Source organism: Ambystoma mexicanum, chromosome 9, assembly GCF_040938575.1.
Source record: "Ambystoma mexicanum isolate Mex_15411 chromosome 9, UKY_AmexF1_1, whole genome shotgun sequence".
Lineage (NCBI taxonomy): Eukaryota > Metazoa > Chordata > Amphibia > Caudata > Ambystomatidae > Ambystoma > Ambystoma mexicanum.
In genome coordinates, this window is record NC_090931.1 from 984,625,033 (window position 1) to 984,651,913 (window position 26,881).

The following is a 26,881-nucleotide window of genomic DNA, read 5'->3' on the forward strand; positions in this document are numbered from 1 at the left end:
TCAGTGTCCTTGTCTTTGAGTTCAAGATCCCTATTCTTGAGTTCCACTTGTTGCGCCAGCTCCTCCTTCTTAAGCTCAGCATCTATCTCCAATTTGCGATATTCAAAGGCCAATTTCATCCTTAATAACTCAAGCTCCAATGTATTGCTGGGGTTCAGAACAGAGGCAGCAGGAATGGCGGCATTCCCAGAAACAGATTCAGTAGAAACCCCAGGGGCAGAGTCCTCATTGGTTGCATTCCCCCCCTCATCAAGAGTTTCACCATCAGTCTGGTAGTCCACCAGGGCAGCTATCAGCTCAGCCCTAGACTTATCCACAAAGTCTAACTCCCTGGCTTCACAAGCACTCTGGAGAGCCTCTAAGCTCATCCGAGTCAATTTACCATTCGCAATAGACTCCATTGCTTGTAATGCAGTTATTTTGTACACACCCAAACCTTAATCAAATAAAGTGCGGATATTTTGTAAGTGGCACGGTTATACACTGAGTCTTAAAACCATAAGCATCCCACCGCTGCCACCAGTGTAAAGACCGGTGGGGGGTGTCTGTACTTCCGTTCTCTGTATGGTAGAGGAGAGGCACAGAGGACCCCAGCCAAGATTCTCTATTGTGGTAGCAATGGACATGCAATCAAGGCCTAGCTTCTCAGGAGGTGATGCGGGCTGGTTCTTAAGTACAGTGTAGTCCCCGAACCCCCACAAAGGAATGTCCACACACTGTATTACTGAAAACACAGTCTTTATATAATTAATATTCAAAAGTATGTACACGATCACAATAACGCACTTTGTACTTGGAAGTCAATAATGATAAATATATACACGTCTAGAGTGGTACCACTAATGTTATCAAATCTCATTAAAGTGCATCAACTGTACGGTTAAAATGTCACACAGATCAATAACTAGTAAACCAGCAATAGAGATAGGAAGGAACACAAGATGTTTGAAACAATAGGCAGAACACTGGCCCCTACCTCTAGGCGCAGTTCTGTGTGGAGATCCCCCCACCTGGGCAACCTGTAAATAAAGATATATAGCACAAGCCCAGTCCAAATGTTCAATAGTCTTACTTCTTCCTGTTAAGGTTTTACCCCCCTTCCCCCAATGTACCTGGTGGCGTAGAGTTCTCCGACGATGCACCGAGCGATCCTTCTTGAGTGCCTCCCTTTCAGGCGGGAGCCACGGATCGTCGAGAGGTGTCGGGGAACTTGGCGTTCGGTGTCGGGGAATCGACAGCCCTTCTTGAGTGCCCTCCCAGACACCCACAACACAGAATGCATATTCGACACACACTCTTTTCACCCAGGTCCCACCCACAGGAGGTACCCACAACATACATCACCGGGAAGGCTCCAGCTAGTCTGGCCGGGCCTTCAGAACAACACCATAGGGCCATCCAACAGCCAGTCAGGGGGAAGGGACAGAGTCAGGTCTTCCCAGGACTTTGGGAAAACAAGGTAATGGGTAATAGAAAGCAAGAGGCCACCGGGGCCATCTTGTTTTCCATCCGAATCAACTGATCCCAATGGCAGGGCCAGGGTATCCCAAAATGGAGGATACTCCACGCACCTTTCAAATTCAGCATGGAGCTGCCACCAGCCCATACCCTGCTCTGTGGGCCACCCACAGGTGCCCAGAAACATACACTGGGGCACAGGGTTGTACCCCCACCCATGGGTGCCATAAGGGTATCCTACGGGTCCGTTCACCAAACCAAAAGAAAGTGAGCTGCACCGCCAGGAGTCCCACATGAACTCCTGCGCGGAAAACACGACAGAACACACGATAAAAAGCAGTAAAGGACAAGGATACAGAGGCCCTGTCCCTCCGATGCATTTCCAGCATCACACCTTTCTCACGGATGCACTGGGGATATTTGAAACAAATGAACTAATGTATCATCTCACTCTTCCTCTGCGATCACTGTTCTGTGTGTGAACCGGCTCGAACCATGCCCTGTAACTCATCCATCTCCACAAACCCGCCCATGCCCTCTTACTTCTGATGTGGGAAAATTACTGCCAATGTAACCCTGTGCCCTCCTAAGGTATTCCCTTGATGTACCAGAAGTGTGACCCAGCTGTGCAGCCCACCCCAGAGTGCCCCCTACTAAAACCAGACCTCTGTCACCGTATATTGCACCCTAGAACTAACAAATGTCATTGTGCCCCATAATTGCTTTGATGTGCACAGACCCGCCCCATGACCAAGGTTATCACGCCAACCAAGACCCCTAAGCCCAGTACCCCATATAAGTCCTAATGAATGATGATATAATTATGTGTATACAATTTATAGGTTTGTAAAGATGTATTCAAAGGTATACTAATGATCATTGTTTATTGTATGTCTAGTGGTAGTTTTTCATGCTAGCTTAGTTGGTGTCCGCCCTATCTCACTGCGACCTAACCCTCACCCCGCCCAGACACAGGCAGTTAGACCCTGTGACTCTCACCCTCCCGCCAACTGAGCAGCCAATCCGGAGGAAGCAGCACCTACAGCTACATATGTTACCTTGTTCCCCGTCCAATCCTATGCTATTGTAACCCCTTATGTAATGATGTCACTGATGATGCTTTTTTCCTTTATAATTCCATGTAATTGTATCTCGAGGCAGCAGAGTTCTCTGGATGCCAACTTTATATAAAACTTACTAAATCTTGCAACCCGTTCTCCTAGTCTCATTCCCCACTAGGGGTTGTGTTGTGTGTTGTATTTTTATAATTTGCATGTGTAAGTCGGGGAGTGAGCCTTTAGAGGATCAACAGCCTCTTTTATCGCTTGCAATGAAGCCGGTGGGATTTTTTGCCCGACAGAAGTAGGCTGTGTGGTTACAGTATTGGTTGAGGAAGAAAAAAACAAACTGATGGGTAGGGAACCTGCACAGGAGTACGCATACACTCGTGTTTGTTGTGGAAAGAGAGTGATTAAAAGGAGTTGTGATATGCTGCAGTAGCAGGGGATCTGGTGACTTCTCTAGGTCACCTGTTAGGTCAAGGTAAACAAAAGAGTAATTGTCCTCTCCTTGCCCGCTCTACAACAGGGTTGTTATTTAGTGTACTCAAGGGAGGATAAAAATTACATTTTTGGCCTGTGTGGCTGTATTTATTTGTGAAAAGCAATCAGAGACTATGGAAATTCAACAGAAACTTCCTGCGTATGAATACTTTGTGAATAACATATCAAACCACGAAGTAATCATGGAAAAAACATGAAAAAAGCATGAAAAAAAGAAAACAAAATCCCTCTTTGGGTATAACAGGACTTGCTTGTTCTTATGTCAATGCATATAACAGTTCCTGAAATGACATGCAGTATTTCTCAGACTTTTTGCGTTTGAAACATAAATTGAAATTTCTGGGAGTTTTCACTTTTACTTGTAACCACAAAGTCCCTTTAACAAAATGTTTTCATTGAACTTCACAGGTTTTTATTTGTGCAACCAAAACGTCCCTTTAACAATGTATTTTTCAGTGAATATATTGTACTGTCTAGTTTCAGGTTCAGTTCATTGACCTATTTTACAAATGTCAAATGTCAAAGCATTCATTTTTTTGCCATACAGGAATTGTTGTGAAATATGGTCTATTTGGCCTCCTTTGCGTTATGCTATTACTAGCCACTATGTCTATGTGCAATTTTGTTCGTGCATCTTGCATTTTGTTTTATACTGAGATCTTAGCATTTTTTTGTGTCATATGTTTGTATTTTTGATATCCAGTTGTTGTACGTTATGGTTCGATCTCTTTTTTAATATTGTAACCTTCGCACTAGTCACTTTATTTCTAGCACTTGGCACTGTATGGCTGCTTTTTGCACATATGTATTTTTGTACATACAGCATTTTGCCCAGCATTGCACATTTTGCACTTTATTGCGTATTTGCACAGAGCTGACATATTGCTGCTTTAAAACATCAAGCAGAACTGATTTTATGGTACCATCTTGCACAGCTGCATATCAATTGTAATCTACAAAGTATGCACAATTGCACGCAATAGCACTATATATCATTGCGTATTTGCACATACTTGTCAATACTCAGATCATCTTAGTATTGCACAATAGCTATCATTCGGTTTACAAAGACCTGCAGAGGCATACCATTCCTATGGCCTTTGTTGACATCTATTAGGTCTATTGGCTTCTCATTTATGCATACTTTTTATGTCGTATAATTTGTATTATAGCCGATTAATAAATGTTGTGTTTCTCCATATACACGTCTCTCTTGGATTACTCTAGGAGAGAGACACCATCAGCTCCATAAAGGCTTAACTTTGTTTGTTTGCTTGCCATTAAAAAATGTCTGATCCTGTTCACACTATTATTCAGCCATGTATAGGCAAGGCTGTTGACAGTCAGCTGTGCAACCATAGAGATGAGGATACCTTTATTAGTTCCTCATTTGTGTCAAGAGTTTCTAATGTGAACAAGTGGTTTGTTTACAGCGAAACGCATTGTTGCCTGCTGAACTTGCTTTCCACTGCACACAAATAAAGGAAACCTTGTTGTGGATATCTTGGCTGTTTTTTCTTGCAGTGTGGACATTTTTCTGAATTGCTGCTCCTGCAGTGCTGTCCACCCTTGTACTTTTCCTGTACAAGTAGATTTTTACATATATAAAATGTTCCTTGGTCTCTTGCTGCTTTTCCAGGGGACCATGTGCACCATCTGAGGGTTCTGCCTAAAAAATGAAGATCCCAGGGACTACAACACCCACAACTCTGCCTGCACGTGTGGAAGCCATCTGGAACACTGTCTGGCTTCCAGAGGGACATGTGATACACTGCTTCTCTTATAAAGTCTCCCCTGGGCATCCAGGCCAGGCGCCTGTAGCCAATGGTCAAAAGCAGCAAACGGATGCTCCCTGTTTGGGACTGTTAGGGCTGTGAAGGGCCTAGGCCAGAACCCCTGCTCAAGTCAGGACTTTGCCAAGCTTTCCCTTTACCTGACTGCTGCTTCCACGCATAGGGATCCTTCCACCCATTGACTATCCCTTCACCCAGAGACCCACAGGACCAAGGACATTTACAGTTTTGGGTATGTTGTTTGGTTACTTATAGCCCCATTGTAGCCCAACTCAGAAATTACACCGGCATCTTCTCAACCAGTCATCCACCCCTTCCCTTTCTGCTCACCCGCCTACACTCCCTCTCTCCTGGGCTGTACCCTTTCTTAATTGTCTTCACTTGCCTATTTCTTCTACCTTCCAGCATGTATCTTGATTTAGTTCCATTTCTCCTACCTACGTTTTTCCTTCCCTTCTCTCATAGCCTTCAGGCTCAACTTGGTGTGACTTCTGCACCAGTCTTCTGCCTCCCCATCTTCCTCCTTCACACCTTTACCTGCGGCCATCCAGGAGTTACAACCTCATCTATCCCCACTCACCTACCGGACAACACATGCTCCTCTAGCTCATCACCTATCACTCTTTCACTTGGCCTCTGGAATGCACAATCCCTCGCAACAAGTCTTCTATATCAGTGAACACTTTGAATGTTACACTCAACTTTCACTTCTTGCTGTCACAGAAACATAGATCTTCCCTCATGATTATGAAACACTAGCAGCTCTTCACAATGACTTTGCTACCTTCTCCCACAAGTCCAGACATGTTGGGAAGGACAGTGGTGTGGGGTTCCATATCAATATGGCAATCAGCACTGCCCCTCTACCTCCCTCTGACATCAACTCTGAATATGCCTGTATTCAACACATCCCTCCTCCTCTCACTGTTCTAGCTCTCTCTGAACCCCCTGATCCTCTTAACACCTCCCCCAATATGAACCTTCTCCTTGAGTCACTTCCTACCAACATCCCTATTGTCATGGAGGGGACTTTAACTTTACAAGCCCACTGCAGCCGCCTGGCTGGAACTGAAATCTCTCCCATCTGACCACTCCATATACTTGCTCAACGGCCAGCCTACTGTCTCTGGTGGGATCTCTCTTGACCTTGTCTTTCTCTCTAATGTACTCTCCTCTGACCTCTCCATTGACCCCTCTCTCTCTGATCACACCATTGTTCACTTTAACATCTTGGTCCCTGTATCTTCTACTCCTTATCTCCCCTCTTCAATGAATAAGAGGAAAAGAAATTCAGGCAGGGCTCTCTTGCCCCTTACCTTAATGATGTGATAACCTCCCTCTTGTCTGTTTCCCCTATTCATGCATTTTCAATTGACCATGCTTTTTCTGACTTTCACTATACACTTATGACTCCATTTGATCAAAACTATCCTGCTCAAACGTTCACATCTTCCCGCCCCTGTTCTCAGCCTTGGATCACCTCTGAAATTCAGACTCTCAAAACAAAAATGCGCTGTGACCTATGATGTTGATGTAAATTACGGACCCCTTCCCTGCTCCTAGACTAGAAACATCCCCTTGCTGCCCTAACCTCTGGACTGGGTTCTACCAAATCCTCCTCCTTCAAAGACGTAATCTCCTCCCTTATCAATCAACCCTGCAAACTTTCATCTACCCCATTCTTTGCTCACACCTCACAATCCAATATCCATTGCCTCGTCCCTTTCTGCTAATGACTTTGCTCACTACTGCTTTACAATTTGTGGCACTCTCACAGCCCTCCTCCCTCCCCTGCCCTACCACTGTCCACCACATTTCCCCCTACATCTATTACACTTGACTACTTCTCACCTATCTCTCATATTGAATGAGTTTCATCATAGTGCTAACCCATCTTGCGCTTCTATCAACCCCTTTCCTCCCCAAATGGTCAAAGACTTAATTTCAATCACTTGCCCTTATCTCTCTGAGCTCTTTAACCTCTTTTTATCTCTCTCTCTCTCTCTCTCTCTCTCTCTCGCTCTCTCTGTTGGACCCTTCCCTGCCTCCTTCAAATTGGCAACTGTCTTACCCCTATTAAGAAACCCTCTGCTGACCCAAACATCGGAGCAAGCTACCGCCCAGTTTCTCTCCTTCCCCATTGTTCAAGAGTCCTTAAGCGGGAGATCTTTGACCGGATCACTAAGTACCTTGGGGATAATGTCCTTGGTGATCCCCTTCAATCTGGTATCCATAGTAAACACTCCACCGCGACTGCACTCATGCATATCTCCAACCTTTCAAATCTAATGCTCACTACTCCAAACTCTTTCTGTGGCCTTTGCCAGTGTCGATCCTTTACAATCTCGTGCAACTCGCAAACATCTGACCCACCCCTCTCCCTGTCAGGATCCTCCAAGGATCAGTCCTTGGACCTCTGTGCTCACCCTTTATACCTCTATCCTGGACATGCTTATCTCATCCTTTGGCTTTCACTGTCACGTTTTGTCTGATAGCACTCAAATATTGTTCTCCTTTTCCTCCTTCACCCCAGCCATATCGGACCAGATTACAAACAGCCTCACTGCAATTCATCACTAGATGACTCTCTGCTGTCTCATGCTGAACTCCTCAAAAACGCAAGTCATCTTTCTCCCAGTTTCCAATGCCATCCTGCTCCTCCGTCTACCGAGATCCTCTCCCACTTCTTCCTACCGACACAATACTGGTTGGCTCTCCATGAACAACTGCTTTTGTTTCAAGTAACACTTTCCTACAGAGCTATTAATGGTCCTGTGCCTCAGTACCTGTTTCAATGTATTTATGTTTACTCACCACCTCTGATCCTCCTCTCTACTCAACCCCTCCCTCCCCTAGCCTCCCTGTGCCTTCTCTCGCTTCCAATATTTCACCCTACTTGCCACGCTCCACTGAAACCCACTGCCCATAACAATCAAACTCAGACCAATTGTGAATCACTTCAAAGCTTAGTTTAAACTTCCCCTACTTGCTAAAGAAGCTCCCTATGCCCTCTCCTCATCCTCCTTACCTGACCCCACCAATGCCTCCAATGACACTTAATAAAGTTATTTTGTATATTTAATCAGTACTCCTCTTTAATTTGAAGCACTTGCTCCCGTAGGTTAATGTTACCTGCATTCTTATTTACATTTTTTGTTTTGTCCCTAGTATATGTCCTCATTTTTGACACCCACATAAACTGGTTCACTGCTCAGAAATTACTTACAATAACCCATCTGCAGATGGCGAAAGCATTACCACAAAGACCTCTTATCACAAAGGGTACGGTACCTATGCTATTGTACAGGCACCCTTCGTGGGAATGCTTCCGCCATCTGAAAATGTGTGATTGTAAGTCATTTCTTATTGAAAGTGGCATCCCTATTCTTCAAGTAAATACAAATACTAATACAAAAAAATAAAAATAACCCTTGCGTTTATAGTGAGGGCATGTATCGATTCTTAATGAAACTCACCCCATTAAAGAATGACTTGGAGGCAGAGGTTTTTGCCTCAAAATCTGTTTCCTGTAAAGGAGATGTTTAAAGGTCACATGAAGCGTGAAATAATGAATTTTGATACCACGAGACGTTTTCTTTTCGAGCATTGATGGAATAAAATAGGCATCAGTTGGGTACTTGGGCATTATCTAATAACCTACATGCCTTGAAGGTGCGCTTACTTGAGGAAAACCCTTAAAAGCTCACATTTTGCAGTGTATAGGGCTCAATACTGATTATGCTCTTGCTCCAATGGAGGAATGTAAGTGACTCTAGGGTCGTAGTGATGGTAGAGAGTGATCATAACCATCTGTGTGAGATCCTTGGTCCCCCATGGGAGTCCCGCCTGATGAGAGGTTCTGCAAGGGATTTTGGTGGGTGTCTCACTGTAATGTGCAAATGTAAATTTATGTGAGTTTAGGTGGAGAAGCAATGGGGGATCTGGAATTGAGCTAGGATATTGTGGCAAATGCCCTTCTTACATTGGAGTGTTTCAATGGAATCTTGGCCCGCATCAGAATACTATTGGCAACCCCTGCTGGAAAAACCTTATAGACAGCGAGCCTGCCAAACTCACTAACAGTGCTTGTATGACAAATGACAAGGAGAGCAGTATTCTAAAGGCAGACTTTGAAAGACACTTTGCGAGGCCTGGTTGAATATCATAGGTGAAGGGGGAGAGGGAATGTGAGGAAGTTAAAACAGGCCTAAATATTATTGATCCAGCAAAATAAAAGCTATCATCAAGCATTAGTCAACATTGTAGGAAGGAAAGATACTGAGGCAGTCTGTAACCTGGTCACTTTGCGTGAGAAAGGTTACTCTCTAAGAGTAGCATGTAACATCAGTAGTTCCTTCTGGTGCACTCATTTTGCTACTCACCATCAGTGTAGATGGGGTGATCCCACGAGGTAGTCAGAGACAGATGAAGGTTATGGAAATAGTGCACTGAGCATTCGGTACATAATTTCCCTTTTGTACCTGGGGAATTTCTACTTTAAGGCTCCAAAAGGCTGACTAGGTGTTGTGAGGATATGGCACCCTTGTGGATCTCTATTATCTCGACACTGAGATCCGGCTCCACTGCCCCAGAGCATATTTTTATTAAATTCTGTCTGGAAGCTGTATTCCCCCCTCCCTCTTGGAAGTTTGAGAAGATTGTGGTGATGTGTCCCTGTGTCCCTACCAGTTAATTATAGACCAATCGCCCCCAATGACGTGGTATGTAAAATCTTTGGCAAGATAGTGGTTCAATTTCAATCTCAGATAGATAAGGAAAGGAAGACAGACCCAGCACAAGGAGGGTTTAGATAAAGGGTCCGTCTCATCGAGGGTACCATCAAGCAGGATATGTGTGAGATGCTATTTCAAATGAAATTGTCAAACTGTACAAAGGGAAACTGGATCTTGTTTTAATTGACTAGAAGACTTCCTTTGACTCAGTGGTATGGTCACAATTGTGGGTGACCATAAAGGTGCCATGCTTAGATTTAGAATACTTAAGGGTCATATGTGACCTAGGAACACGGTGGGCGGGTAAGTATTAGGCTGGGTGGGGAAGCCCCTCGTGAGTTTCGAATTCGTCATGGAGTACGACAGCACTTAGTGCTTGCCCCGACCCTCTCTAATTTTCTTTTAAATTATGTGGCTACGCCAGTACTGTCTGGGTGGGTGACAATGGGAATTCACACAGTTGGTGACATCCTCAAGGAAGGTGTCGCCTCCTCCTTTGTAGAGTTGCAGCAGGGGTTCGGCCTGCCAGACATGGAGCAATACCAATACCTACAGATCTCACACGCACAACGCACACAACTTGCAAACCAGCCCGTAACACTGCAAATCTCCCTCCTTGAGAAGAACATTGTATTGGAACATGTCACCACTAAGGTTACCTCCACCATGTACCAAGTCATAACTGCCTTTGCGACCCCGCAGCTCTCCAACCTCAAGGCTAGATGCGAAGTGGAGGTGGGACCCATTGAACCTGAAGATTGGGTGGAGGCCCTGATGTTCCCTAGGGAAGTGGCAATTTCGTCCAGGCTTCAACTGGTGCAACGAAACATTTTGCACAGGGTATACTACTCCTGAGTATCGCTGTTCCGATGGGGTCGCATTGACGGCCCACATTGCTTGATGTGTGGGGAGGAAAAAGGATCCTTTATACGCATTCTCTGGAGCTGCCAACGGATTCAGCACTTTTGGGTAAGAGGCTGCCGCAAGCTATACAGGACGCTGGGCACAAAACTCTCACTGGATCCTAAGATACTGCTCCTTGGGATTTCGGGGTAGAACTCATGTAATCAATATGAAAAGTTGTTTATGTCCACATCAATAGGGCTGATAAAGGGGAACATTGCACAGAAATGGGGAGCCCCTCAGTGCCCCTCATTTGGACAATGAGTGGTGGATGTCAACATTTGTGAATCCATGGAGCAGCGGATATATACTGTGAGGGGCTGCCCTGGAAAGGTGGACAAGATCTGGGAGCGATGGGGAATGGATGGCTGATCAATCCATGAGGGGTGGAGATGGGATCCGGAAATTCTAAACAACAGACGACAGAGAGGGTGTGAATGTTTGGCAGTGTACTATCTTATTTCAATGCTGACTTATTGTGACGCAAATTTCTTTATTGTTATGTCATTAAAACCAATAATATGTCTTATGAAAAAAGATATTATGTGGCTCGGGAAAGTGGAGTCTAATGCCCCAAAAATGGGTGGGAGAGAATGCCAATTCAGCTATACGTGGAAGATGCTGTGTTACTATCCCACACAGAATAATAGTCTACTAAACTCTGTTTAAAACTTCCAGGAGTACTGGTAAGAAAAACTTAAGCAGTTGGTGATTGTGTCAAAAAGCCTATGAGATGAAAAGCTAACTTAAAAGGAGATACCATTGAGATTCTGGAGGTATCTATTGAACTCATTTTATGTGCAATATGCCTCTTCTGTAATCGATCATGTTTGATGTATTAAATCATGGTTTTTAATGAAATTGGCTACTACAGAACCCTTTTGTTGAATCAAACCGTGATGCAAAAAATATATATTTTCAGTAAATATTTGAATTATTAACCGCCCCTAGGGCATATGTAGAAAGTGTGCAGGGGATGGGAGGATCCTAAGTTTGGGTCCTTTTCTTCTTTCTTTTGTTATATAGGGCTTTGTGCCAAGGCTTTTCTCCCCCACACCTTAAAATTCATGAAACCAGCACCTGCTGGAGCACCTAAATTTAATTAGCTTTGCTTGAAGTAAATAGGTGTGCACCGCTTACCACAACTTCTTGAACATTGAGATTCTTACCTGGTGCGACTATCTGGGTATACGCTTTTCCTTAACGGATCTTGTAAACTGCAGATGCTGAAAAGCTTCTCAAATCCTGCCGAGGTGGCTTGGGTGGTCGTTTGATTCTGCAACCGTCTATCAGCAGCAATACAGGTCTATAGGGTGAAAGTTGTTATTCTGTAGTGACTTGCCGGGCTATGCAGACACTAACCAAATTACAGTTAAAGAGAATAAAACTCTGAAGTCGCTGTTCCCCGTTCCCAGATCCTCATCATCAATAGATAAGGACAAAACACATCCCCTGAAAGTTAAAGTGCCAAGGGGTGCTGACTTGCTTCCCTGGATGGCCCACATGAAATCCTGGCTTCTGAGACATGGGTTGAGTTCTTCTTGGGAGTCTTAATAATTTTGTATTAATAAAGAGGATGTTAAAACTGAAAGTACGTATGTGGAGTTGTTTGAGGCTGAGCCACTAAGCGTTGCCAACGGAAATGCTAGGGTGCAAGCATATTTTCATACTAAGATTTCTGGACACCTGGAAATTGGCTTGGGTGCGGTTGCCCCCACCCCTATGATGACAGAACTGTATATGAAGCTGAGATTCTGGATTTTGACAGTATTTTTGCAGACTGTCAAATGGAGGGGTTGGTGTGTGCCCTTCTGCTCTGCCTACAAAGGTGTCAAAGCCAAAGTGGTGGTTATTAATTTCGTGTTTCTGTGTCCGGACTATACAAATTAAAATCAAGATGGATTAAACAACTGCTTATAGAGGCTATTACTTGGCAGGCTCAAGAGGTCCTACTATATATATGCTCAATGCATGGCTTCTCCCCTAGTGACTTTTGCAGGGGCTAGCTGTCTTGTGCATGCTTGGTGTGTAAAGTTGAAAACCAGTCAGGCCTCTGTGCTTTGTACATCTTGGTAGAACTGCATCATCTTTTAAATCATGTACTCATTGTATTCTATTTATAATTTTGTTTAAGTGTGAATTGATTTTTGTGGTAATGTTTTGCTTTACTATATGTGATCTATGGATATATTCAAATTCAAGCTTTGTTGTTGACTAAAGGGGCACCAAGAGGACATTTTTCCACATAGGTGCAAACACAGATTATTGCCTATGTGGAATTTACCATTTTTATAAAAGAAACCAAAATAATGGGTATTCCTAATGCCCTGCACATCATTGTGCATGGACCCGGGCTTTTGGCAATAAATACCCATGTGCTGGCCGATAGATTTGTCTTATTGTTTTCTCTCCAATTATTTCCTATCCAGTCCTAACAAAAAGTCATGGGGCATTATACAAGGATATCATAAAATAAAAATGTAGAGCAAAGAATTTGAAGAAAAATGCAATGTAAATTTTAAAGAATTCAGATATCAGAAAACACAACATACTGAACAGCTTTGAGAAGATGATTCTTTTGAGTTTTCATAAGGCTTAGTAGGAATGAAATCAATCTAATGTTGCCATGCAAGGAATCCCAAGCCCATGGAACTGCAACAGAAAATGATTGCTTACAGATTTCGTGTGTTTAAATGCAGGTATTTCTAGCCTTTTTTACATCTGGCTTCTGGTAATTCTCAAGTCTCCAGAGAGACAACTTTCCTTGCCAAATAAAATGGCAATGGTGGGAGTCAACAGCCATAAATGCTAAAGAACATATAACTTTAAGAAACTTTTGAAATGTAAAGGAAGCCAGTGCACCTGAAACAAAAGGTATGCAGTGATTATATCGAATAGGAAATAACGAATGCAATGTTACCGTAAAAAAAAAAATAACGGAATGCTAAATATATAGGTGTTGGGGTAAGGGGTTAAAAGGTGTGGGTGCGGTTTGGTGGGTTGAGAAGCATGGGTAAATGGGAGGTTTGGGGGGATCCCCACCCCACAATTTAAACAAAATAATTTGGTATTTATTTTTTTCGGGTAAAATTGCATTAGTTATTTCCCAATCTGTTATAATCACCTGTAACTAAACAAAATGGGTCTGATATGGTAAAGATTCCAGACACCAATCAACAATCGAGCCACAGTATGCAAAACAGATTTCATTAGTGCTAATGTTGAGTTCGGCAAACTGGGAAAGCAAAGCATTGTGATATCTACAGTAGAAAACCCAGAGCTTGACGCACGGATTGAAAATTAGAGACAGGAATGGTTATATAAGCCTCAGTAATGTTGAAGAGTAGAAGAATTAGATACGTTATCAATGCTGTGGTGGGAATTTAAAGCAGAATCAAGGATATATAACCTAAAGAACAAATTAATCAAACCAAACAAAGTGACATTCCAAGATAATAGAATCCAAGGCCAGTTCTGAGCATGTGGATGACATGAGCAGGTGAAGAAGAAATCAAACACAGTAAAGGTAAAGACACCCCATTTTCTATCATCATCAAACAGTTCCTCCAACAGGTTGTATCAGCCAGCCAGGTATAATTGTTTGCCATTGGCTAACTGTTGGATGGGAACATCCGAGTCCTCAACCAGCTTTCCCAACAGCGCACCACATGTAACAGGCACAAACTGTGTCCTCTCAAGTACCACTTATATGAACTGGGAACATTCAGACAGGAAAAGGGATAACCAATCGACTAAACAAACTCACACCAGCATGTGAGCACTCAGGGTGTTTAAAAGCACCACATGATGGACTGTGCCAATAGCTGCAGGGAGGTTAAGGTGCACAAATGTTTATCAGCCCCACCCAGCAAGCATGAGGTGTCATCCGCTATCTCAAGGGTCTGCAACCTATGGCTCTCCAGATGTTTTGGACTAAAACTCCCCCTTAGCACTAGGCAGCATGGTCAATGTGAGGGATCATTGGGTTTGTAGTCCAGAACATCTGGAGAGCCACAGATTGCAGACCATGCACTATCTGGATGGTTGGTGGTTCAGTGCCACAACCAGGCTGAAAATATTGATTTATAATGCATAGGAAAAGAAATTGAAGAAAGGTGTTCAATGAAAGAGCTAAATAGTGTTCTAGTCACTGCCCCAAAAAGAGTCAGGCTGTAATAGGTCTGAAGTTAACATGGCTTTCTTCAGAAGTGGTGGAACTTAGCCCACCTTACAGATTACCAGGAATATTGCATGTTCCAAATATAAATTAAACAGGACAAAGGTAAGGCATCAACACTTCTGTCATTGCTTTAATAAATATAGACAGTTGCATCAGAAAATAATGGAAACTGTTCAAAACTGGTCACCGTACGAGAAGACGACTGATAATTCGAAGATCTTAACAGAGCTCTCAAAGTGATTCTAGACTTTATGTTCTTGATCTTCTCACAGACATGAGTGTTAATATAAGAAACGTCCTTGACTGAAAGTGGTGATTCTTTTTTTGGGTTTAGGCACTCTTGCACTCAAAGTGTTCCTTCGGACAGTTTGAGGCCAAAAGAATCTTACTTGGTAGAAAGGTTTTCTTGGCTCAAGATTTGCTGCCTTCTATTCTAAATTATGTTTAAGACCTTTTTGAGAACCAAATCTATTGAATGACCCCATTTGGACTTGATTTTCCAAATAATTAATTGTTGCTCTGTAACTAAAGAATATCAAGGATTACAATTCCTTCTAGTTACCTTATGATCACATATGTGAACAATATGATTGGTTATATTTTCTGAAGTAGAAAAGAATGCATACCTTCTGAAAGGCATTTGTTAGGCTGCTGTGACATCCTGGCCTTCATGGTCTTCAAAGAGTGCTCTGGACATAAAACATGTCAAAGACAGTGAAGGCCTCTCCACCCCTCCAGGATTCCCTGTTCACCCTCACTTAACTCCCCGTTCCTGGCCAGGGGACACTCCCATGCAGCACATAAACACAGACCCTTTAAGGGCACCCCAATTGGTCAGGCACTCGCCACAGCAATGTTTTCCCTTTCTGTGAGGCAGACTGGGCAAGAGAAATCCCAGGCATACCAAAATGTCCTGAGAACACAGTTGATATACTGGTTGCTCTTCGAGGGCAAGGCTTTGCTGCAAATGTTGGGTGCAGTCATGAGTGCACAGATGAACGTGAAGAGCAAATTCAAGTTGGTAAATGGGCTTTTTGAAGCCATGGTCTGCCTTTCTCACCAGATGCATAATTCTGCATCAGACACTTGTGGTTCAGATAAATTAATCATGGCGAACTAATCCTACTTCCAGATCAATTATCACACACTGGTGCAAACATGCAAATACAATTTCCAACATTGGAGTTAAACATAGGGTATAACAATTTTATCACAAACAAAAGTAGTGTACGTATCTGGAGCTGGAGGTTGTAGCAAGAGTTTGGAGTGAGTTGTGCTGCTAGTGATGGTGTAAAGGGAGTTTTGAATGCAGAAGGCTGGAGGCAAAAGGGGAGGACAGTTATTAGGAGAAGGTTAAGGAAAAGCAGTAGAAGGCGTCTGTTGGGTGTTTGAGGAAGTTAAGGAACACAAGGGGGAGGTTGCAGTTGAGTGTCGGAAGGTGGAGGATAAGGAACATCAATTAGAGGTGGTAATTGAGTATGAGGTGGTGGTTGGAGAACACCAGGAGGGCTATGTGAGTAGAATGGCAGCAGGTGTTTGGAGAACATGAGAGGGTTGGAAGTAGATTGGCAGGAGGAGGTTGGTGTTGGTCATCATGAGGTGATTGGAGTGAAAGATCAGGGGAAGGTACAGGAAACTAGCAAGCTAACTAGCAAAAGTAGGAAGGTTTAAGATGGCACTTCTGGACCAAGGTAGGGGCTTGGGACAAGAACGCAATCTGAAGAAGTTGCACCCACAGAGTTGGAAGAAATGCGCATGTGGCATAGCATTGAGGAGGAACAGGAATGGAGCAGGATGGGAGAGGCTGGTGAGAGTGGAGAAATCAGGTTCGTAAGACATGGAGCATGGAGCTGATAAGCCCTGTTGACATCACATGTGGAAACTAGCAAAAGCAAACCTAGTTGGCTTTCCCTTAAAGTTGACCATAAACTATGGTTATACCTACAGCGTAGGGTGCAGACAGAGCGATTCCAACAGGAGTTACATGAAGAACCAGGTGTGGTCATGCCAGCATCAGTGGAGAACCAGACTCATTTCCCATAGGCTGTGAAAGGTGGGATGCACCCCAAACCGCTGTGAACCTTAAAAGAAGCCCTACTAACTGTTGGACCTTTGAGAAGAGGCTTTCGTTTTACATTCCTTTTTTTGGTCTTTACACAGAGTGGGAAATGTTAATCAGGGGAGGATGGGGTCCTCGCACCATGGAGCTGTTTTGTATAGAGCAACCCTGGCATTTCTGGGCACAGCTGTCACAAGTGTGCACAGTGACAAAACCTGGTCATACTTGGCACAGCCTGCACATGTATTGTACAGTGGAAAATACTGCCCTTACTGCAGAACATTTGTAATTATGTAATCCCTTGGGATACTACGTGGTAGCTGTCAAAGCATTTTCCCTTTCTAAAAATGTAGTACAGATTCATTTACACACAGTTAAGGATAACATAATTAATACAAAACCCACACCAAAACTTTGATTGCCTTTAAATTCACTATCACAGATCATGCATGGTGTCACTGTCGTAGTGCAACATTAAAGTGAAACATGATTGCAAGTTATCCACTAATTGAAAATTAATTAAAATGATATTAACCTTCTCAATTGTGTCTTCCCTTTGTGAAGAGGAACCCCTGATTACCTTTGGAGTATCTAGCGAGGTGGCCAAGGGAGCTAGGGGCTTCCCCAGACTAGTCCATGATAGACTTGAGGGAGGTATGGAGCTGATTGCCTCTTCACCCTCATTTAATCCCTCGTTGCTGGGCAGGAGAGAGCCCCTTGTAGTACATAAAAAACACTGGGCCTTTAAGAATGTTATTAACCATCTAGATTGGGTCTTCCCTTTGAAGAAGATCCCCTGATTTACTCTGGAGTATCTAGTGAAGTGATCAAGGGAGCTAGGGGCTTCCGCAGAGTAGTCCATGATAGACCCAAGGGAGGTATGGAGCTGATTGCCACTTCACCCTCACTTAATCCCTCGTTGTTGGGCAGGAGAGAGCCCCTTGTAGAACATAAACAACACTGGCACTTTAATGGCAACCTGATTGATCTTTCACAATGGCAACGTGAGTGATCTTTCGCGCACACTAATGTATTTGCTTTCTCTGCGGCGGACTGGGTAAGAGATATCTACCCACATGCTCCAAACCTTGAGAAGAAACTGTCATTATATATTCCTTTGACACCTTTCTAAACTATAGCATTCCTACTAAATCATAATATTGACCATCACACTGCAGTGTCACTAGAAAAGCATGTGGCAATGTGCTACCAGCTAAAAAAAAAAATCTGTGAAGGTGGACAAGATACATTCCTCAAAATCCACACAAATTAAGTGAAGTCCTGAAGAGGGACAAGGGCCAAGTATAGATGTTGGTTGGCAGTTTAATAAGAACAGATTGCCAAAAGAACTTAACTTTGCTGTAAGCCATCTAAATATTACCAACGGTATTAGTGTGTAAATATGGCAGGGGTGAAGATGTTGGAGAAATCAGTAGGAGAAACACATGTGAGATGCTATTGAGGAAGAAATGTGGGGTAAAGTAAAGTGCTGTGACAAATCCAGCAACATTGTCACAGATTCTCTGGAGGGAAGCTTCTCCTACGTGGCCAGGTAAAGGCAGAAGCTACCTGACACTGACTCTGAGAGTGGTTATCTGCAGGAGGACCACATAGGGAAAGACAAATTCCAGGGAGGCAAGATAATATTAGATTTAAACAACCCTTCACTGGTAAATTCTAGTAACACCCAAGGACTTATACCACACTCCTGTATGGCTTATTGTAATATGGATGCTGCAATCCCAGGTTTTTCTGACCAACAACATTATGCACCTCTCCCGCTCTTTTCTACCACTGAGACGAGAACGGATGGAGTAATGAGGATGACTAAACACGGTAAACCAATACCGCTTTCTAGTCATTGGAAACTACTAAGAAAGACTGGGACATTTAAAATGCACACAGCTGAGGAACCAGCAAGAGAGAGACGTCCTTGCCACTGCACTAGACTTGTTCTGCTTCGGTTTGGGACAAAGGAGGCAAGCCGAGTACGGAAAGCAGTTCACAAGGTGATAGAGACGATGTGCAGTGAAGACAAGCCGAGAGACAATTGCTGTGTCTCTGTCATGGGAAACTGGAGCTGGCAGCCAGAGGAAAGACATGCAGGAATGAAGCAGTGTATGAGTGGCATTGCTAGTCAATAGGCGAGAAGCGGAGAAGACAGAGCAGCGTGACGTATGCCGAAGATGCAGAGTAACACCAATAAGCCCAGGCAGAGCACATGGGTTACAGCGGTGCTTAAGGAGCAATACTGCATGCCGGCCCCAACGCGAGTGAGGCGAAATAGAGAAGGCCATGTATTTAATACAGAGACGAACACTGCAAACATTTTAAGAGAAGGCAAAATAATGGATACAGATACGAACATTGCAAAATGCCTAAGTGAAAACAATAGAATTGAGAGGAACATTGAAAAAAGCCTGAGAGAAGGCAATATAAGTGATACGGATACAAACACTGCGAAAAGCCTAAATGAAAGTAATAGGATTCATACGAAAGACAGTAGAATTAATATAGAACTGAACATTGTTGAAAACTGAAGCAAAGACAGTACAATTGATGCAATTGATGCAAAATTTGCAAGAAAGAGTGAAAATAAATCAAAGAAGCCCTAGCAGGATAGTGAACCAGGCAAACAGTGAGTTTGGGACTCGCACACAAATCAGAAAGTTGTGACACCCTGGAATAAGAGTAAACCCGAGGTGAAAGAAGAACCCCACCTTGAAAGTATGGCATATTGATCAAAGGGAGGACCCATACCCCTTGTAAGGATAAGCTACAATACCCTGGCCGGAGAGTATACCAGATAGAGAAGAAGGAATAAGAAAGCTCAAGGGGCAAAACCCTCTGTGCAATTGTGGAACATTAATGAATGAACACGGAGAAACCAAATCCTTTTAAAGATAATTGTGATTCAAGAGAACTATGTGCTTTGAGGAGATTCAAGGAAAGAGTCTTCCCCCTTGAACTAACTGGAACTGTGATATTTAAGCCACTAGAAGAAATATAGGGGAAGGGAGAACCCCTTTTTCCTGGTGGAACATTAATCCTTTTTGTTTCTGCACTTCAGAACTTTATGTTTGAAACGTCAAGAATAAGCTATAAGTTTATAGCTTAGAGAAATCCCCTTTTCCACCTTGTACTTAGTTGAGCATGTAAGGGTCAGTTTAGGGTTTTGGTCACAGGATGGAGGATGCTTTATTTGTTGAACATCCTGACACAGACGTTCATTAGCTTTGTTGAAGCAGGGAAACCCCTCATAGACTTAAGGACAGGTAGGATTTCCCCAACTCCAAACCCTCTTATTATTTTGACAAAAGTCTATAACCAACATTTAACATGCCACTGTGCTTTTTGAGAAAGATTTGCATCCAGCAACACCTTCAGGAATTTGTTGAGGTCCCGGTCAGGTAGCAAGCAGTCCTAGTGCATCAGCAGTCCACTTAAACATTCTGAGTTCATCCCCAAGGAATACCATGACCTGGGGACTCAGGTATGAGTTGTTCCAGATTCGGTTCCCTTAAAACTCCTTCTATTGTGCATCCTCTTGAAGAGAAATTGCTATGAATATAACTGTGCACATTTCACACTAAGAAATAATGTTCTGCAATAATTCAGACATGCTAAACACTGTTTGAATTCTTGCATCTATTCATAAAATATAGATTTTTTAAAATGCATGAAAAAGTATCCTAGTAAAGAACTGACGTGTATGGCTGCAGAGGTTTTAATTAAAAATAAAAGCCATCTCAGCAGACGTAAGTGCCATTCTATATGGAGGTCTGACATCATCAGTGTGCTCTAGTTTCCAGGCATGTAATTGATGATAACATAAATGTCATGAGTAAGGTCATCAGTCTGCTTGTGAGCCGCTCCATGGGGAAGCTCAGAGCTGCTAAACTGGCATAGCTTAATCTCTTGCTGAATTTCAGGGTTTTGGGCCTTTAAAGTGGCACCTTACCATCACTTGTTTTCACAGAATTTCAAAGGTTTGGTTGCGCTGAATTAATTACATTTTTCTGTCACTTAACTAACGTGTTTTCACTGCATTATATAAAAATAGGTTTACAATACATAATATAGTTGTTTTAGTGACACCATAATTAAGGTTCCATCAATCTTGTAGTTATAGTGAGTGTTTTGAAGTAGTGATAAACTAGTTCAGAAGTAGAGGTGAAGTATTGATGCAGGTGTTGTTGGGTTCTACTAGAACTTCAAGGTTTTTGAAGTAAACATTTTGTTTTTATGCGAAACTAGTGGGGATTTTCAGAAGGCAGAGAATCTACCAGGGCTGTGCATAAATGAATGCAACAGCCGAGTGAATGAGATCGGCTTGTACTGGGATAGAGAAGGTGCAGCTCTGCAGTGGCTATGCAGTGAGTTTGTTCAGTCAACATGGTAGGCTTTAAAGATTTTGTGCTACAACACTTTGCATCAGTGTAGTACATTGTGTCACTGGGATTTGCACTGGTAAAAATTGCTCCAGTGCAGATAAGAGTTATTGCAATGAATAGTTGAACTAGTAACATGCACAAAACCCGTGCCAAATTGCATTGCACCAATACAGTTTCTGTAATATGGGTCCAGGTGTCCATGGTACATGTCTAAAGCGTATGGGGTCTTTTTACCAAATCACACGGATATAAGGAATGTGTAAAGAGGTCTTGCACATTAGAGTCTCTTTTTACACCTTTTTTTCTGATCGGGGGTAATTTTCTTTTTGTTTTGAGGTGGAGCGTTAGCACTGAACCAACTGTGTCCATTATGCATGCCGCTCCACTTACACACACCAGATGGTTTAATGCTAATTTACATTTGTATAGGTTTAAATCCAATGGATTCATGTGGAACCTGCTTGTTTTTTTTTTTAAACCTGGTAAAAGAAGGCACATTTCAAAGTAATCCATTGTGAATGTCTCTGAGAATCGTCAATTGGGGCACGCATTTAAAAAAAATTCAAAAACGTATAGGAAAAGAGGCGTCCTAAGGGGATTTCACGTCTTTGAACACCTATTTGTACCACTACATGCCAGAAGTTAGTAATATTACAGAGAGCAGACCTTTTGTTCATAAGTGCAAACATAAGTGGTACTGGTACTGTCTGTGCAATTTACTGTTCATATTGAAATGACTACTGATTGCTTCCTGTTAGTAGAAACCATATGTTGGACATAAAAGGAACTTGCAAAGCTCAGTGAGGCAACTCTCTGGTATGTTGGCACATTACAAAAACCTATCCATCACAGTGCACAAGCCATTGTCACTATCATCTCTCTGCATGTGTGCTTTTTCCGAGGGAGATGTATATCTCTCAGGCATAGGTCTAATATTGTCCGACAAACATTTTATGAAGCTTTTGATTTCTTAATCAATGTATGAGTTTTTTTTATAAATATAGGGATTAAAGCACATACTCCTCTACTGGTACTGTACAGTCCTTTACAGGGCAAGAAAATTAAAAGTCTGGGGCATAATTTAGGAATGAAATGGGAGCATTCGAAAAGAAGAAACACATTTTTGTATAAACAAACAATTCCTGTCTATTCACACTGAGATCGTTTATTATTTTTAATTAATTAATAATCCACATAACATTTCTCAATGAGCAACAATAGAAAACAATTAAATCCTAAGTGCCCAGGAACTGAAATAGAATATTTTACCATAAGAAAACTGTTGTAAACATATCAAAATGTTATTTGTGCTTATTTATCAATATAACACTGCATTCTTCAAATGTCTACACACATGCTACAACCCTTTTCTTTTTTTGTTTTTCTTTTGTTTAGCAATTTTTATTAGGCTTTGTAATGGATAAATACAGGATATAATCATCAACAATTAACCATTATAATACTTGCCAACCAATAGTCCAAGATACAAATTTAAGTTGAGTTAACAATTAAAAGGCACAACGTATTGTATCAAGGTTACAATAAATGTAGAGATGCACTAAAAGTTCCTTGCAAAACTCCCAACATCAGAATTCATTGAGGCAATATATGAGAAATATATATCCGAAAGGACTACAAAAACACAAAAGAAGAACAAAATAGACAGGACAACAAAAGACACAAGAGGAGAAGGAAGAACAGACAAAACAAACTGAGGCAACAAATTAAAAGGACACTGCTGAGGAGGCATTAAGACATTCAATCATTGGATTCCACTTTTGTTTATATTTACGTATGTCGATTAGAGAAGTGGCGCAAACCTTTTCTATTCTGTGAATGTAATATATATAATTCTACCAAGTAGCATAGGATAAGCGATCAAAACATTTCCAGTTAGAAGATATTAGATGAAAACCAATGAAGACAAGTAGGTGAAATAACCTGGTAGAGGAAATATTAGTTAAATCAGAGTAACCATGGAATCCAATAATTAGATTGTCAAGATTGAGTTTGAGCTTTAAAATGACAAATAAATTGTAGAGTTATCCAAATTCTTTCCCAGAATGAAAAAAATAATTTACAGTCAAATATACAGTGTTTAAAATCAGCCGTGCATTCTTTACAAGACCAGCATAAGGTTGTCAAGTTGGAAGCAAAGCTAGAAATACGTTTAGTAGTAAGGTAGGCTCTATTCAAACTAAAAAAAAGGCAGTCTGAATTAAATTTGTGGCTTTAGATATGTTAAAATTTGTAGTCGTACCTTTTCCCAAATGGCAGCTGTATATTGGCTAGAAAGATTGCTGATCCATCCATTTTTGACGTGTTGATTGGTAGTTGACACGTTGAAATCAGAAATAAAGAATTCATCGCTGCAGCTTTAGTGGAGACACTAATTATTCTTAGAATCTTCATCAGGACGAAGCATCCCACCTGAGCTTGTTTTCAACAGTTTTTGCCATAATTTAACAACTACATCATAAGTTCTGTAATGCGTCTGTTATATCGCTTAATTTAAGATGCATGCTTCTTATAACTACAATTTAAAGTGCAAGTTTCAAATGATTCATATGCCGAATTGCATACGATTTTAATCCAAAAGTGTTATATTATACAATTTGGTTCTATTTTACATGACATCATGGGTAAGGACGTGCACCTGAGTTCTCAGGTGGAATTGTTGAGGGTTAAGATGCTTGGGGGGGAGGTTCTAGAGTGGTGCCAGTTGAAGTAGAAGCGAAGAGGAGAAGGAGGCGGGGGCTCCAAGTACCCTTGCACTGCACTTGAATTATATGCTAATAAGTGTATGATTTACCTCCTGAGGCATCCTCGGTGTAATACAAACTTCATTCAATCGCTTTGTAGAAAAAGTGCAAGTGGTTCTTATGGTGAATTTAAGGGACTTAATGGCAGGCTTCAATCAATTCCTCCTATGTTTGATTGTCCGTCATTGTAGATATGGACTTCACCAAATGTACAATAAGCAAATGTGTATGTTTTACCCTTATAATTATGATTTGTTTGTTATTCCCAAATCCCTAACATATTGGGCGATTAACATCCTTCACTTCAAGGGGTTTTTTCTTTCCCTCTTCATTCTTAATTCAGCTGAGGATTGTGTGACTATTGCTTGTTTAATCCATGTACCTGTTAAACATAATTTACAATGTTACTATGTTTGATTTAATGTCTTTTCTGCTGAATATTCTATTTTTGAGCTTTTGTAGGTCTAATCACTTTCTTATTTTGAATTTAGGCAGCACTGCATCGGGTGTCTTCCCTATTTCATGTATCTGCGTTGTGGCACAACAACCGCAGTGCCATATTCGTCATTTTGGAAACATATAATCGCTACCAACACTTTATTTTTCATGCTCAACGTGCCCCATGTCTTTTTGATGGGGTGTGCGTTCAGCAACTAGACCAACACCTCTCTTTGCCCGAGACTGTGGCCATGTTGGAGTTCCCCTATACATGTTTATGAATATTGTGAAATCTTAGCGATTCTTCTTGGTATTTCATATATCCATCTTTTTCGGTTTAATAGTATTTTTTGTTAGGTTGCTCAATCTCATTCCCACTTGCAACATGGTAAACTTTGAACACTGTTATTCTCTATCATCCACTTTACCCGCTTTTGTGTTAATAATAAGAAAACTTAAGAATATGAACATATCATGTGACCTTAGTTTGATAAGGACATGATAATCCTTACTTACAATCTTACAAAAGGTTATTATATCCTGAAGCTTGTATGGGCATTTGTGTTGATTATGTGGAATCGACCCATGTGCAATGGGTCTGCTTTATGGTTATATTCATTTCATATGGTAGCTAAGCTAAACCATTGTGTCTGTTCGTTCAGCCCCACTGTATGGGTTTTAGCGGTATATCCATTTTTGTTCTTTGTCAAGTAATATAGTTTCTACATTTCCTCCTCTCATATTGATCTTAACTGTCTCTATGACAAACCATTCAAGGGTTTCAGGACTATGGCCTATATCCAATTAATGCTGTGCTATTTGTTTGGTGGTATCTTTCCACCATAAATTACACCAGTATTCTCTTATCCTAATTGTAATTTTTTGGGTTGTCATGCAAATGCACAGTTGCGAGCAAGGGCATTCTATGGCATATATTGCTGGCTTGCTTTGAAAAATTGAAGAATTCCTTAATTCCCAAGTAAACTTATTGTGTATGAACTATTTGATGACTTTGGTATATCTGCAATTTTCACATTGTCCGCATAAGTAATGTCCTGTAACAGGCTTCATCTCCCAAGAAATGGGACCCGATTGTGCGTTTTTTCTAGGTGTTTGATATGTTCTTACTATATTCTGTTGGATGCTATATCCTTTTTTGAAGGCATACAGTGGCCTCTCTAGTTGTTCTTCCAATATCCTAATTAGGTGCCAATGCTTCTTGGTGGATTGTTTGCATTTATTCCTTATGTTGGAGAACGTAGTCACACAAATTAGCCTATTATCATGCTGGGTTCTCTAATGAGGATACAACAATGTGTCACAGTCACTATAACGTGTTTATCTATATGCTTGATTTATGGCCCATTTGGAGTATCCACGTGTCTTCAATCTTCCTTTTAAAGTACCTGCATGTTTTTCAAAGTCTTCTTTGGAGGAAAAATGGTGTTGATTCCAAAGAATTGCCCTACTGGTAGGTTCCTTTTCAACCTAATGCGGTGGCAGCTAGTAAAATGTAATAGAGTGTTTTTAGCCATGGGTTTTGTATGTAAATCTGTAACTAACTTGCCACCTTACATTTTTATGATTAAATCAAGAAACATAACCTGATTTTTGCTCCATTGAACAGTTAACCTTATATTATGGTTTTGTTCTTGTAAACAAGTCTTGAAATTCTTTATGTCATGGCCACCATGGGGGGATCAGAGGACACTGGGAGCAACAACCCCAGAGGGAGGTGTACAGCACATGCTGGGCCCAAAGTGGATACCTGGGTTCATCTTGCAGCGATATGGAGGCAGAAATGGTCAGGAACAGGACCGGCAAATATGTACCCTCCACCAGCACACACAAGACTTCAGGGCACATCTTGCGTGCTGTGGGCATCTCACTTGATTTCAAACGGGCCTTTAAGGGACCCCCATGCTAAGAACTCTGTGACAACCATTCCAAAAAGCCTGCTAGAAGGTCTTTGTCAGCTGGGTTGCTCCATAATTCCTGCCCAGAACAACCCAAGAAATAGGGAGAAGGAAACAAGAAGAATGAAAGATGAAAGAAGGTAGTCTGCAGAACGCAGAGAAAGAAGGAACAGGACAACGCTTACCTGACCACTCCGCGTTTGCTCACTCTCCACCCTCTGCTTCATTGTGGTGTTGCCTTTGCGACTTGCTGCATTCTGCGAATCTGAAAGACAAGCAAGGTAAAGGCAATGTTAGTTTTCCAAGAGCCCCTCCAGACCCTAACCACCCGCTCTGACATTGCAGACCTGACTGTTCAGTTTGGGGCTCCGCATCTCGCTCTTCGCCATGCTCCAGGTTCCTCTCCTAGACCCAGGAGAGACAGGGGAAGAAACAAGGAACATTACAAACACAGACACATTAAGCAAGGAACATTAGAAACAAGGAAACAAGGAAACATTAAACAAGGAACATGCAAACAAGGACATGTTACATCAGTACTGCGCCGACAGCCAAGGTGCAGATAACCCCTGTCTAGCGCAACCTACCCACAAGTGTGATGTAACTCCATTACGCTTCGACACCCAATTGGACTCCAGGCTGTTGAGAGCCTAGACCTGCAAGAGCCAGTCAGTGTTTTACTT

The 26,881-nt window shown here is 42.0% G+C and overlaps 1 long non-coding RNA gene across 1 annotated transcript in view; it reads right to left on the bottom strand.

The window, feature by feature from the left end:
• LOC138489768 (uncharacterized) overlaps positions 1 to 26,605 on the bottom strand; it is a 130,401-nt gene extending 103,796 nt beyond the window's left edge. The window contains exons 1-3 of the long non-coding RNA XR_011274891.1: positions 26,546 to 26,605; positions 26,384 to 26,463; positions 11,619 to 11,755 (exon numbers count right to left, since the gene is read on the bottom strand). This is a non-coding gene — a long non-coding RNA (uncharacterized lncRNA). The remainder of the gene's footprint in view (positions 1 to 11,618; positions 11,756 to 26,383; positions 26,464 to 26,545) is intronic.
• Positions 26,606 to 26,881: the final 276 nt, after the last annotated feature.